This window comes from Chlamydotis macqueenii, chromosome 5 (genome assembly GCF_036417535.1).
Source record: "Chlamydotis macqueenii isolate bChlMac1 chromosome 5, bChlMac1.mat, whole genome shotgun sequence".
Classification (NCBI taxonomy): domain Eukaryota; kingdom Metazoa; phylum Chordata; class Aves; order Otidiformes; family Otididae; genus Chlamydotis; species Chlamydotis macqueenii.
The window spans coordinates 10,192,258-10,205,843 of NC_141560.1; positions in this window are offsets into that span (position 1 = coordinate 10,192,258).

Consider the following 13,586-nt stretch of genomic DNA (forward strand, 5'->3'; position numbering starts at 1 on the left):
CTTAAATGGTCTAGCATGGCTGAGGCCGAGAGAAAAGCTAATTCCTGGGGACAGTGTTCAAATGCCTAATGAGGGGACATCCTCTCTCCTCCTGCAGTCTCTTTATCCCTCTGCAAGCAGCAGCAAAGTCAGGAGGTAATTTGTGAACCAGATAAACTGGACAGGCTTTCACGTGCCTAGGAAAACTCGTGCAATGACACAGAAGTTACTTCACTGCTTACTTCCACATCCTGTCCCTAAGCACGTGAAAAAGGAAACTGTTTTTTGGTTTTTTGTTTTTTTTTTTTCATGGGTAAAGCAACATTTCCTCCACCATAGCTTTGTTGGAAAGAGACAAATTCCTTTCTGCTGTGTTTCTGAAAGCCAGACTGACTCCCCAGATGTTCAACCTGAAGTGTGTACACAGTGTACACAATGAATGAATCTTCAGCCCAAACAACAGACATCTGAACTGCTATAAGGAACAAAACCAAGGTAAACATAAAGTAACTTTCCTCAAACCAGTCCTACAAACTGCTTCAGTCCACAGCAAAGTGTTGCTCAATGTTCTTCTGCCTGGTGTTCTTGGGGCAGGCACCACACCACTTATGTGATTAGATAGTCTGTATCTGCAAATCCTACTAAGCACACATTGATCCAGGCGGTATCTTAAGAGGAGGAGCTTTATCTCCGTTCTCAGGCAATCTCTTTCTCTGGGTTCTTATCCCCTTTCATTTAAGACGTGACAGTTGGAAAATAAGCCACCACAGTTGTTAAATTTAAATGTATCACTTCTCTACTGTGATTCTTGAGTAGAAGAAACCTGAAAAGATGGGTTTGCCCCTAAGAAAACACTTCCTTAAAAACTAAAACTAAGGAAGTGGAAATTAGGATCTCGATATTTCTATTGTTGACAAAATTTACTGACGTTGGCTCAGTTCTCACTGAAGTCTCAAAAAAGGTTTCTGTTGACTCGAGGGGGATTTGGTCCATGTCCCACATAGAAAGTCAAGCAAAATAGTCCAAGAGTCAGCTTGTCACACATGGTATTTTGTGTCCCACTCTCTGAGAGTGCTTAAGGCTGCACGTACTCTGGCTGTTTCATTGCTCCAGGGCCACTTACCCACACTTGCCACCTCTTGCAGCTTGTTCTGTCCTATGCACTGACATATTTTTCTTATGGAAGCAGAACATGTTGGTAAAGGGAGGGGAGGGCTGGCACATGCCCACGTCCAGCTCTGATAGCAAACTGGGAAGTGGCTGCAATCTGGGAACTCCCAGATACCTCAGCTTACATTTATCATGACAGTACATATGCAAGTTAGTCTAGGGACTGCACTACTGCTCCTGCCCTGAAGTAAACCAGCATAGCCATGCTGATTTCTGCACGTTAAAAACCAGAAAAAGCAAACAGAGAATTCAACCAGAAACCTGCCTTGCAGTAGCTCTGGAAAGGGACAGGTTATTACACTCACTACTACCAAAACGGGAGATCTTAGCTTGGAGCTGTGATAGATTCACCATCCCTTGGGCTCCTTAAACTATGGGAAGAGCATTTTGAGGTAGAGCTGCTACAGGTCAGACAGCAGAAACAGATGTTTTGAGGTGATGTTATCTGTAACGGTCCAGAAGTTTATAGCAATAACTAAGTTGTCTTCTTTGAAGGAACTTCAAGCAGGCATGATGCTGTTCAGACTATTCCCAAAATGCGTTTTGCAGGCACACCTGAGCAAAAGGGCTTTTTGGTGAACACATCCTTCCCTGTGACCTGCTTGTGTCTCAACCAAGACCCAGGCCTGGCTGTGTCACAGCCCCTAGGAGCCGCCCGTCCCTAGGAGCTAATACAAGGAGGACAGAGAAGGTCAGGGAAACATGGCAGGGGGATGCCCTGACAGAAGCAGCAGAGCGTGCTCTGCTTTTGTGTCTCCAACTTGCCATGTCCTGCTGAGTGGACCTCCCTCTTGGCTTCTCAGCAGAGAAGCAGCGTATCAGGGAAGGGAGCTGGACTGGACCAACACGATGACCAGGTCAAGCTGGCAATAAGATGTAAGGAGGAGGTTCGCTTTGCTTCCTTGGCTGCACGCTGTGACTATTAGGCTGTTGTAAACACCCAAAACTTCTCCATGACCGCTCTCAGGCAGCTGTGCCCACAGGCTGGGAAGACGGGCACTCTGCCTGGTTGGGCACACAAGCCAACGGCTCTGCTGCTGAGCCTGCTCTGGCAGAGCTGAGTGAAACTCTGAGTTGCTCAATCCTGGCAAGCCTGGGCGCTGAGGTTGAGTGTCAGTGCCTTAGAAGTGCCAAAGAAGAAAATCTGCGTGTTTCTGTGGTCAGGTAACAGCTGAATGAAGACTTTCTGGAGCTCGGACCTTGGTTTTGCACCAAAATTTAGCTTAAATCCTTCGTTGCATCAATTCATCATTCTTGATCATAGTTCATCTCCCTGTCCTTGCTACATGTTAGTATTTTCATGCTTCTTAGAAGTGCATTACTTTTTCTTCATTATTCATCTAATCTGACAAATTGCCTGCGCATTATTTCTGTTTCTTGTTTGGGACCTCATCCCTTGTCCTCTCCTATTACAGTGTAATGACAGCATGAATATGTCTGGTGTGAATGTTTCTGTGAACACAAATTCTCACTAGCTTTTGCAACGCTTCATGTGTGCCAACATCCAGGGAAAGCATAAAGCTGAGGTAGCAAATGCTGCCACAAAAATGCTGCTTCCTTTGAACAAAATCTTGTGAGGAAAGTTGTGGGAGATGTCCATATCTGCCTCTAGTTTATCCAGACATCTGCTAGGAGAATGGGACTCTCCAAAAGCAGACATGATTATTAATGAAAGGTGAGATTTATATGTGCTAGCTGAATTTCACGTCTCCCTCCAAGTAGCGGGGAAAAAATAGGTCTGATAATAAGGGTAATGAATCCAGCTGGTTTTTAAGAAGACAAATGCATAGCCACAGGTGGTAAATCAATCCTCTTTCTTAAAAAAAAGAGAATGTTAAAGAAGGGTAAAAACTATTTCAGTAGTTCAGGACTACTGATCCTAAAATGCTGTCTGAAACGCCGGTTCATTTGTGCTCCAGCAAGGCTTTTGCTTAGAGGATACAAGAAGCAGCATCCAGCGTTTGTTTTTTCTCTGACCTACTGCTGAGTAATTGAATCATCCCAAGCACCAAGCTAATGTTTTTCCTCCCTGGGAGAACATAATGTTACCAGGAAAAGGAGAGGAGGAAAAAAAAATTAAAAAGGCATATGCAGGTGTTTACTCCAAATGCCATCCAATGTGTATCTGAGACCAGGAAAGAGCGCTTTTGTAGCTTAAGAAAATATTCAAAAAGCCAAATGGTGATGACGCTGGGTGGTGCTGAGCCCCTGCAACCAGTGGGGGGTAGAAGGGTACAGCAGACCTGGCTGATGGCATGTAAATGCAGATGGGCAAAGACGAAAATGTAGGATCTGGCTTCTGGAGTATTTTTCGACACTCCCAAGACAGATGCCTGAATTATAGATGCTCAGAGCTGCCAGTGGACCAGCTTAACCGACTAGCTATTTCCATGCAGCAAACAAGATGCTGAGAGAGGACAAGCAAATAATGCTGAAAGAGGACGGCCTCAGTTCATTTTGACTCTTAGTAAGTACCCAAACAAGTATCCATCTTCCAATGGGGTGGGTGGACTAACTATTTTGGACCAGGACCTGCTGTAAGTTTTTAATTCACTGTCCTGTGAGCAGGCAGAGAAATTGAGCAGAGATTCCCACTCTGCTGCTCTCAACAGAGGCTGGCAAACTCATCACAGCTGTTGCTGCTATCACCTAGCAGATGCCAAGACACCAGAAAGCATTTCTTTTTTGTTCTGTGTTTTGGCCTACCTGCCCTTGGAAGGATATGGGCACTTACTGAAATGAAATAATTTTTTTTCCTAGTGATGTTGTCACATCAGAGCTGTAGCTTTGGGAAGAAAGATGGAGAGGAAGCTACCAAACTGTGTTGGGCTGCATGAGCAAGAGCAGAGAGGGCACGGTTCCCCTTGCACGTGAGGTCCAGAGGTGTTGCTGTTACACAGAGGCTTTGGTTGTCCAGAGACCATACAGCGCAGAGAGCCAGCACCATCAGACAGGAAGCCTGGCAACTTTCAATTCACAGATAGGGCATGTCTGTGGCTTTTGAGTCTATCACAAGTACATCCTCCTTTGGAAAATATAGAAGGAAGAGGAAACAAATGAAATTATTTAAATAAAGCAATCCTTTCCTTCATGTCTGCTGTTTGCCACTTCCATGGACAAGGTGCTGGGGCTGCCTGAAAACTTCCAGCAAAGCATTTTTATTTTGCAAAGGGAACTTGGGTTTTGCACGATATAGATGTCTTTTGAATGACTGTTTTCTGTAAAAAGATTCAATTTTGTGGTTTTTGGTTGATGAAATGTGTCCATGGGGTTTTATTGAAGTGCTGCCTTTCATTTTCCTTTTTTTTTTCTTTAGCTCTACAAAAGCTTACTTTTCCAGAAGAAAAATAAATTTTATCTGTATTCAACCTGCTCTCCAGAGCATGAAGACAGGCAGATCAATGGCTGCATTTCACCCATCTGTTATCAGTGGTCACATCAGTGGGGACTGGAATGTGTCCCTGGTCAAAGCCCCATCCAGGAGCAGCCACCCCAGTGGGTGCTGGTTGGCAGCCCTGCCGTGCTCCAGGAGGTCCCATGTCACTCAGCTCCTCCACCCCGAGCCGTGTTCGGAGGTGATCCAGGTGGGCATGTGTTTGCCCTGCTCTGCTGTACCTGCTTCGCAAATGGAAGATTTCAGCTCTCGGATGTGTCATTTCTGCCTTGTCTGTGAGCGCTTGACTCACCTAAAAATATTAGAGTGTCATCTCAGAAGTTGTATTGCTGTGGCCACCTGCGTTTTCAGCTCAGCTGCAGCATCCCAAGAAAGCAGACTTGTCTGGGTCTGCAATCATATTAGAGCACCAGCACAGAGTGCGTGTGGGAGCTGTGATGTGCAGGGGGTGGGGGTGGGGGGGCAGATTACTGTCTCCATTACGTGGGTGTGGAGCAGAAGCAACTCAGCTGAGGCTGGTGCAATTATACACGCACAGCTTGGATAAGAATCCAACCCTTGACATTAAACAACCCTCAGAGATTTTTTTTTGTCCCCAAACCCCAAGATTTATTTTAGAATACTGAGATCAGTGCTCTAAACAAAGAGTTTTAATGGAAAAACATTTCAAAAGTGCAATTTTGTGCTATCAGTTTTGCAGTGCAGATACAGTTCAGGAGCATCTCTGCTTTATTAGGGGTCCAGTTGTAATTTGTTCTCTGGGTTGACAACCTGCACTCCTGGCAGGGACATGGGGACTTCCCCATTCTTCTCTTGTGCGCTGTGATTTGACAATACAATAAATCCAACTTTATAGTTCCCAGTACCAGAATGAAAATACCAGTATCCTATGGCACAAAGTGCTGATGTCGCATGAACTCCCTCTGCCCATCCAAGCGTGTGCTGGTGTAGCACTGTGCGGACAAGATTTACGTCACGTCGGCTGTTGCCTGCCTTCCCGCAGCTGGAGAAACACCAGCCCAGCCTCTGATTGTGCTTTCTTGCTAGCTGGAGAGATGCCTCTGCCTGATGCAGACCCGATTTACACTCCTGAGTGCTGGGATGCATCCCGACTGCCTGGGGAGCTGCATCCAGAGCTGCAAAGCTGCCTCCTGCCTGAGACTTTGCCTAAAACCAGGCAGCGCAGCTCCACTCTGTGGGGAAGGAGGGGAAGCAGCCGGGGAAGCTGCCACGGGGATTTTTCCACTGTCTGGCACCTTATCCTCTGCTGGGATGCTGAGGGGCATCCACTGGCTCTCCCCATCCCCAGGTTTCCCCTTGTCCCTTCTATGGTGCAGGGCTGGGAACCTCACTCTTCCTCAGGCTGCTTTGAAAATCTCCCCTGGGATGCACTGCGGCTCCTGCCACTTGACATTTTTTTTCCACTTACAGGCTTGGGAAACAACAGCAGGTGGGAGGAGATGGGACACGGGACCAACAAAGCCCTATGGAGGACTTTGCTCTCTGTCTTCAAAGGTGTGTTTCCGCTTGCAGGGGATGTTTGCAGCAAAATTCCCCGTGCCTCCATGGGGAGCGGCCCTGAGCAGGGGTTAATCTTCAACTGCTTTTCTCACTGCTGCCAGAACCACCTCTTCCAGGTGATGGGCCCAGCCTTCACAAGGGGATCCTCCTTTGCCTATCTGGCGCATAGAAATCTCTAATCCCATGCCGCTGGGGCTGGCTCTCCACTGATCAAAACTCACTAGGGTGCCGATAAGGTCCTGAGCATCCCTGGTTCTGAGCATTCAGCCCTGGCAGAGGGTCAGCTGAGTTGGGAGTGAGCCCTTTCCTTAATGACTAACTGCTGGCGGCAAGGCCAGTCCATGGTGCAGCAAGAAAGGCTGGTGATGAAACCAGTCTGCCTCTACCAGGGCTGCCAGCTCTCTGTTACAGAGATGAGGAGGCTGGGTACTGCCAAAAGATCTGTCTGATGCAATGTTCCTGGTGAGCTGGGGAGTGTGGCAAAGGCACACTTCTGGGATCAGTCAGGCTTGGCTCCCCAGCAGAGATAACTCTCAAGACTGATCTGAACAAGTCACTGCTCCATTGCCGCCTTGGGTAGCAAGTGCTGAGGGTGTTTTGGGGCATCTGGCAATGGTTCATCAGTGACCTTTAGCAGCTGATTTCTCCTTGAGTAGTTTTGCCCTGAGTAGCACTTCTCCCAGGCTTCCCTCGGAAGGTCTCCAAGTGAATTGTGCAGCAATGTACAGTTTCAGCTTGGTATTATTGAACAGGTCCAATTGCTTCCCTATTATTTTGGCTGACAAAGCCAGTTGTACCCTTTAACTGTCACAGCTTCCAGCAAACTGTCTGCTCATCTCTAAATGTCATCAGCAGTGACATGGATCCCTGAGAGTCTTGTTAGTGTGTCTTGCTGGCGGCATCTCTGCTTCTGATCCCAGATGATGGTCTCAGCCATCTGTACTTGATCCTGGTGCTCAAATAAAGGCAAGGAGGCTGCTTTCCTTGCCCACTAGCTCATGCTCATTTCCAGCACTGGCATCCAACACTATGGATACCTTTTTTTTTCCTTTTGCCATGTCAGGTAAGGTTTCTTTGGTGGTAAGCACTTGGCTGGAGGTATGTTCACGGCACTTTTAGCTTGCTTGGATCTGTTCAAATGCACAGCTTGTTCACTACCTTGATAACTGTGCCATGGCTGTAGACTCTGCCTGGAGCTGCCTTTTTCCATTTGTTGTGTTGTTCTCATTATATTTTCTCTCAACATGCCATGCAATCAGGAAGGTACCTGCCGACTGCTCGTGTGCTTGGAGGCTGGAGTCTCTTAGAGCATTTTAGCAGCTTGGATGTGAGGAGATGGGGGATGTAGTCTGCTTCAGTTGCATGTTTTCATTCTGCTCATGTTTTTACCATATGAATATTTCATCCCAGGTTTGGCCTCACTTGGATTACAAAATTAAGCAATTTTCTTGTAGTTGTAGCTGCTGTATCCAATACCAATGACAGCCCAATTCCTTCTTCTTCATCCCTGCTCAGACTTGTCATGTCCCAAACCTGGGACTCAGTCATTCAGTTTCCTCTTGGTGCCGTGTGGCAGCTGTCTCTCAGGCAGCTATTCAGCGTCTTGTGACACCTCTCCAGGCCCCTCTCACCCACGGTGACATAGCTGGTTGTTTCACGTGTTGCCAAAGAAGGCATCTGAGGGTCTGAACATCTTGTGTGTAATTTAGAATCTCCTCAGGGGTGTCTGGATGCTGCCAAGCTTTAATTTTGCTCTATTTAATTGCAGGTTTGGTTTCTTTTCTGCGTGATGCTGAGAAATGCCTGGGAACCCAACCTGCTTACCATTGGTCCCTTTGCTTGTTTACCTCCTGCTTTCTACTTAATCCATATCACTTCAAATCAGTAGTAGTTTTTTTTTTCCTCCTCTTTCCTGAAGCTTTAACATAATGATTTCTCTTGCAGTAATTACTGGTGATGACCTCGTGTGACATTTGCTGATATACTCTCCCCTTCACCATTCAGAAGTAAAGCACTTGCAGTGCATTTTTTTTTTGCACCAGATTTTCCTCCTCTGCTTTGTCCTTTTGTCCTCCTCTGCATTTCCTTGTAAATAACTTCTGGTGCTGTTTTTCCATGTGTTTCTGGGCTTTTACAGGCCTGTTTAGTGAACCAGCTCTGTGTCTGCTTCATGTAGACTGCCTTTGGAGAGGCTTTTCTTAATTATGTCTGTGCACATCTCCAGCTCTCGGGTGGCAAATGGAGTATCTTTGAGCATTTCCCGTACTGCCCTGGCATCTCGGTATTGTCTCTGCTGCCTGTCAAGGACAGGCTCTTTCCTTTCTGCTGTGAGCCCACAGACCCTACAAGATTCTCTGAAACCAGTGCCTGAATTTGTCCTGGCTGTGGCTTGTGCCCCTGCCTTACTGAGCCCCCAAGAGCACGTTTTCATGGTGCCAGTTCTGTGTGTGCAGCGGAGGAACTGCAGCGTGTCCCTTTGCACGTAGCCACGCACAGCTGGCAGCTGCTCCCCCTTCTCCTAGATGTGACTCCAAGAAAGGACTTCTGTCATGGGTCTCAGCAGAGACCAGGGCTTGCTGGAGAGAAGCACAAAGCTCTTCACAGCACCAGGACGCCGTTGGGATCAGGTGTTGCAGTGCTGGAAAGTGACTGTGAACATGACAGTGTTCACGGTGCCCCTGAGATGTACAGATCAGAGCTATGGGTAAGCTAGACCCAGATGCCACCAGTTGCTCTTGGACATGATGGGATGCTCTGTTATGCTGTGGGCAGAGCAGTGCAATGGGACTTGGGCTCAGCTCTGGTACTGCCTTGCTGTGTGCCCTCAGTCTTGTCACTCTGCTTTCCAGACCAGGATTTATCTGTCTGTTACCTGGGGATTTTGTGACTTTGTGGTATATTTTAAGTTCACCAGATTGACAGCTGTATAAGAGATAAGCTTTTATGAACACATTTCCTTTAGCAGGGCTAACCCTAAGCTAACTGCTGATTCAAACGCTCCTGGAATAAATGAGGGAATTATACATCAGTGCCTTGCTGACATGGTGTCATGTCCAAATTGTGATTTATGATGCTAATGCTCTCTCAACATGTTTATAATATTTTAATAAAGATACTTTTATGAAGTGTTCCTCTTCAACCCCAGCCTTATTAATGTGTTTAAGGCATAAACAGAGTAATTTGTGGAGAAACAACTTCGTTCAGTTAAACAGTTTAACAGACTGGCATGGCTGAGAAGGAAAAGGAAGTCAGGAAGGCAGAACAGCAGCCTCCTTACTACATAAGCAATATATTGTCAAGGAAATTGCAGGCTTCCCACGTTGACATAGTTGTGGTGATAAATTAGGTATACAGAAGAGCTAATGATGAAATTAAATGACATTATGAATATATATTAGCTCTCTTTCCCAAGGTCAACTCTGGATGACACCGCAAAGATATTATAATCACAGGTAAGTGTCAGGCAGTGATGGGCAGCATGTTGCTGAAGCCCGGACACTAACGTTTTTTAAGGGAGCACAAAGAGAAGGAAGAAGATAGGAACTTTCAAGTTCATGGTATCTCCCTCTGCTCTCTGTGGAGCCCTGTTTTTAATAGGCAATTTTGTCTGTTGCCAGCCAAAACTAACCCCAGCACCCCTCACACTAATGTGCTTTGTTAGGAAGCTGTGCAGGTGCCAGACTTGCGAGCTGAGCTCTGGGCACAGCAGACACACGTCCTGTGGGGACATCCAGCATCCCAAAGGGTGGAGACGTGGGCTTTTCGAATGCTACTCAGCAATTCAGGAGGCAGTTCAGTTTGCTTGGCCCCATCCCAGTCTCCCCTGTATAACCTGGGGCAAGTAATTTGGGTCAACATTTCAACAGTGACTGGTGATTTTTTATTCTTTTTTTTAAGCACCTTCATGTTTGATTGTTTAGCTTGGGGCAACTAAACTGGATTCAAGCCAAAGCTGCCAGTCTCACCTCTGCGAGCAGAGCTCTCTCAAGTAGCACATGCCAAGTATGGGACTCATAATTGCCAGTCACTTCTGAAAAGCCTGTCCTTACATTCTCTGTCTCCCAATTCCCCACAGTGCATGCAGAGATGACAGTGTGTCCCTTGCCTCCAGGAATGCTGAGGCCATGGACACAGTAAAAGCAGAAGGGCACTGTCAGACTCAAGGGGATCAAAAAATGTCTTAAATAGATTTTTTTTTTTTTTTTAGATTTGATTCCATTTCCAACATCTTTGTAATTACTACCACGCAGAAGTCATGCAGCTCTGCAGGCTTTGCCCCACAAGCGGCTACTACGTTGTTCCAGAGGAGCTGCACACCCTGCAGGGAAACGCTTTGTGAAGCGGTTCTTCAGAGACGTCCCTGTGCTTTCTACATGATATGAGAAGTTTTATTCACAGTTTACCAAGTGACCTTGCCCAGAGCTGCCACTCTGAAGTCAAGTCTCTACAACTCTGCAAGTTGTGTGTACGCAGCAGATTTTTGTCTCTACTATTTTTCAGGTGAAGATGTCCTTTTCTAAGGTGAGGGTATTAAACTGATCAGTTTTCATTCCACTTTTGTTTGCACTTTGTAAAATAAATGGAAATGAGCTGGATTTGCTTTTAATCGGCGAGCAAGTGTGTCTGGTTTCCATTCCAATGGCGAAGAGAGGGCATGAATGCTCCCAGGGGAGTGCCTGGGAGATGCTGCTTCTCACGAAGGGAACATATTACCAGTCAGTGTCATCTTCACTTGGTACATTCAGTGGGTGGACTGCTCGGTAGATGAGAAATTGGTTGGATGGTTGCATACAGAGGGTAGCAGTCAATAGCTCAATGTCCAAATGGAGGTCAGTGACAAGTGGTGTCCCTCAAGGGTCTATACTGGGACCAGAACTGTTCAACATCTTCATCAATGACATAGGCAGTGGGATCGAGTGCACCCTCAGCAAGTTTGCAGATGACACTAAGCTGAGTGGTGCGGTCGACAAGCCTGAGGGACAGGATGCCATCCAGAGGGACCTGGACAAGCTTGAGAAGTGGGAGAATTCAGTAAGACCAAGTGAAAGGTCCTGCACATGGGTTGGGGCAACCCCTAGTATTGATACAGGCTGGGGGATGAAGGGATTGGATGCAGTCCTGTTGAGAAAGACTTGGGGATACTGGTGGAAGAAGAATTGGACATGAGTCATCAGTGTGCGCTCGCAGCCCAGAAGGCCAATTATGTCCTGGGCTGCATTGAAAGAAGCGTGGCCAGCAGGTCGAGGGAGGTGATTCTGCTCCTCTACTCCGCTCTCGTGAGATGCAACCTGGAGTACTGTGTACTGTGTCCAGCATTGTGTATTGGAGCCCCCAACACAAGAAGGACATGGACCTATTGGAGTGAGTCCAGAGGAGGGCCGTGAAGATGATCAGAGGGCTGGAGCACCTCTCCTGTGAGGACAGGCTGAGAGAGTTGGGGCTGTTCAGCCTGGAGAAGAGGAGGCTCCGGGGAGACCTTATTGCAGCCTCTCAGTACTTAGAGGGGGCCTACAGGAAAGATAGGGCGGAACTCTTCAGCAGCACTGTTGTGATAAAACAAGGGGTAATGGTTTTAAACTGAAAGAGGGTAGATTTACACTGGACATAAGGGAGAAATTTTTTACAGTGAGAGTGATGGAACACTGGCACAGGTTACCCAGAGAGGTGGTGGATGCCCCATCCCTGGAAATATTCAAGGCCAGGTTGAGCAACCTGATCTGGTTGGAGATGTCCCTGCTCCTTGCAGGGGGGTTGGACTAGATGACCTTTGAAGGTCCCTTCCAACACAAACCATTCCATGATTCTATGATTCTGTGCTCTTGTGTCAGGATGCTGGGGTCCAGCTGTGGGGGGCAGTCAGGGCTGGGGAGTGCTGGCAGTGGCGTGGGCCGGGCTGGTGTGCGGGCCCTCACAGTTGAGTTCTGCTGCTCCAGGCTGAACCCGAGCTGGCACAAGGCTGTGGGCAGGCGTGAGTGGGTCACAGCCACCCAGCAAAGTGGGTGGGATGGGGACATCGTGGGTCCGTATGCCGGATCAGACACTGACCCCTATTTCTCTCCGCCTCATCCTCCCGAGTACTGTCCGGCAGACATATGGGTGTTTTTTTTTTTATTCTCCTTAATTTCCAGCCCGTGGAAAGGCGCTTGAAAACCCCTCCCCGGGTGGGGATGCGGCTCTCCCCGTCCCCTCCGGTGCCTGAGGCTGCGTGTGCCGCAAAACCTCCCGTCCCCCGGCAACACCGCGCTGGTGGCAGTAGCCTCCTTGTGACAGCAGAGGGCGACCAAAGGCCGGGCCTCCGCGCCCCGCGCTCCCCGGCGCCCAGGGCCTGCGGCTGCGGGAGGCGCTGCGGCCTAGGGCAGGCCCTCGGCGTGGGGCGGCTGGGGCGGTTTTCGCTCCGTGCTGGGATCCCCAGCTCTGCCAGCAGCGCATCGCCGTTTTGGGACTGGGCTCAGGTGATGTGAGCCCGCTTCGAGGTGCTGGCAACTCAGAGTGCAACCCTGCTCGCTACCCTCTCTGCGCTGCCTGCGCCGAGGTGGGGGGGTCCCCAGCACTGGCTGGAGGGATCGAAGCATTCACTTGTTAGGGCAGCACATGGTGCCCTAGCAGTCACTTCTGTCTGCTGTCAAGTACAGGTGATGAGACAGAGAAAAAAAATCTGCCAGCTCAAATCCAACCCACAGGCCACTAGCTGGATGAAGTGGGGAGGTGTGTGAAGATGCACCTAATTTTTAGACGTGGACTGCCTTAAAGTTTTTTTCTAGTGCTGAGCACCATCTACCTGGAAATCTTACCAGGTAGCAGATGCAATATTTACAGTGCATTTCAATGTACAGCATTGAAATCCATAGCCCAACAAGAGCCAAATTCTGAGGCAGAACAGACTTCCAGCCTGCTGATTCCAAGAGGAAGCACCTCCCACAGAAGAAAGAAAAAAGAAAATCAGAGAAAAGAAAAAAAAAACAGAAAAAAGGAAAGAAAGAAGAAAAAATAAGCAGAATCAAGAAGTCAGTAGCTGCTGATTAAGGATCACAGCACAGCCAGCAAAACTGAAAAAGCACAGCCTTGTAGGGCTGACTTTGGGCTTAAGAACGGAAGAGGTGCCTGCGTGCTCTCTGCACACTCTCCCGTGCCTGAGAAAGTTTTGCAGCTCCACCAAAACCCCAGCTAGCAGCTGCATGCTTCTGCAGGCTGGTGCGTTCATAGCCCTTGTCTTAGGGGCATGCTGCTCCTGGGAGGTGGAGTGAAGTTAGAACCATTGTCAGCCCACATGAAACCCCGGATGAATGCGAGCTCTCTGCAGTAATGGAGGGTATTACTTTAAATGGCTCAATAACACTATAGCTTTGCTATCTCCTTCTCCATAATATATAAACAGTTTTATAGACTTAGATGGAATTTCTTTGACTTATCCTCGAATTGCATTGTTTTAAGGTACTTTTGCATTTTTATTGGCAACCCAGTTGTAATAGAGGGAATCCATACAGCATCAGTGCTGCTTTCTAGGAGATTCCTGGTAGCTGTG